This window comes from Peromyscus eremicus, chromosome 2, assembly GCF_949786415.1.
Source record: "Peromyscus eremicus chromosome 2, PerEre_H2_v1, whole genome shotgun sequence".
Lineage (NCBI taxonomy): Eukaryota > Metazoa > Chordata > Mammalia > Rodentia > Cricetidae > Peromyscus > Peromyscus eremicus.
The window spans coordinates 77,497,036-77,498,636 of record NC_081417.1 but is presented as its reverse complement, the minus strand read 5'-3'; the positions used below and the strand labels follow the sequence as shown (position 1 = coordinate 77,498,636).

The 1,601-nt window shown below is 43.6% G+C and overlaps 1 pseudogene; it reads right to left on the bottom strand.

Annotated features, from left to right (window-relative positions):
- Positions 1 to 687: 687 nt before the first annotated feature.
- On the bottom strand, positions 688 to 1,128 carry LOC131904774 (mitochondrial import inner membrane translocase subunit Tim17-A-like; annotated as a pseudogene).
- Between the last annotated feature and the right edge of the window lie 473 nt (positions 1,129 to 1,601).

Here is a 1,601-nt window from a genome sequence, read left to right as displayed (position 1 = left end):
AGAGTTTTATATCCAGTATCTTCCTTTTTTTTTTTGAGACAGAGTCTCTCCATGTAGCCCAGGCTGGCCTGGAACTCACACAGATCCACCTGCTTCTGCCTCTGCGGTTAAAGGTGTGTACTACACCCCATTATCCAGCATCTGCTAAACCAAGACAGCATTTCATTTTCAAAGCTAAGGATGAACATATGGGCATATCTTTCAATTCTTTTCCTGTGAAATGATTCATGTTAATTACATAATCCTCATATATAATTCATTTCAAGTAAGATGAGGATTGGCATAAACATGCATTATCTGAAGTATGCTCAGTATGAAAGGCAGACCTCTATAACTTCAAAAGGAAATGTTAAGTCCCAGGAAACTTTCATTGTCTGAATAACTGCACACAAAACACCAGACAGAGAAGTCCTGAAGGAAATGATGATCGAGTTTCACTGTTATTTGTCCTTTGGTCCTTTATCTTCTTAGCATGTATATATACACTCTTTAAATGGTATTAGCCATTTATTGTGATCACAAATGCAATCCAAGTGTGAATAAATAAACTCAGTATCTTTTCTCCCCTCTGAGAGAAAAATGTGCTAATTGTATCTCCGTGGCCTGCTTGGCCTCCACTGCCCACTTATGGCTTTAAAGAGACGTAACTTGAACTTCTGAAACCCTACTGAACTACAGTCCACCCCATTACAGGAATCCTGGGAAAGAAGTCCTATTGGTACTGTCGTAGGGTGAGGATGGTAACTGGCTTGAAAGCAACTGGGAGCGGTCTGCAGCAAACTGAGGGCCATTGGGAAACTGCAGAGGCAAAGCTTGTCAATTAAAGCTAGAAGAACGCCTCCCATCACAGCCCACCCAAGCATGGCTTCCGGTCCATTTCTTGTGCCAGAACAGCTCCTGTTAAGGCCCTGCTAGTAACGAAGTTCCAGGGCTCTTCTTCGTCTCTTATCTGAACCACACTACAGTCAGTTATGAAAACAATCCTCCCCAAGCTGCAAAGCTACCTCCCAGTTGTGGAGCCCTGGTTTTAACAGCTGTTGAACTCCCTCAGAGTCCGTGGTTAACTCCCACTGAAGAATTTCAAAAACCTTTGAAGGCTTGAAAGATACCACCATCTATGGTAGCCATGGTAAAGGCACCACCACAGTCATCACAGTTCGCCAGGGCCTTGGACTCCGAATACCGCGGACAGAGGGGGTTAAGGGACAACAGGGTGGATGCTGTAGTCACCACAGCTCTCTGGCATCTCCTCCATCTTGACTCCAGCCCACCCCGGAAAGTCTTACCTTTATTTCAAGGCTCTCACATTTGAGTTTTCCTTCCAAGTGAATCTGCTTGGTAATGGATCATCAGAAAATGTGGCAGATGTTAACAGAGAGTGAATTGGGATTAGTAAGGCCCTAGTTCAAATTCAGTAGCATATACTGGAAGTTGTGTAAACTGTAACCTCAGACGAGAGATCTGGGAGCACATTCAAGCATAATAACACAACAGAGTCTCCAGATGAGGGTTCTGTAGCTCTGTGGTTGTGTAACATGTGCAACACCCTGAATGTCATCCCTATCACCTCAGCAAAAATTAAAAAAATAAATCTTCGTGTG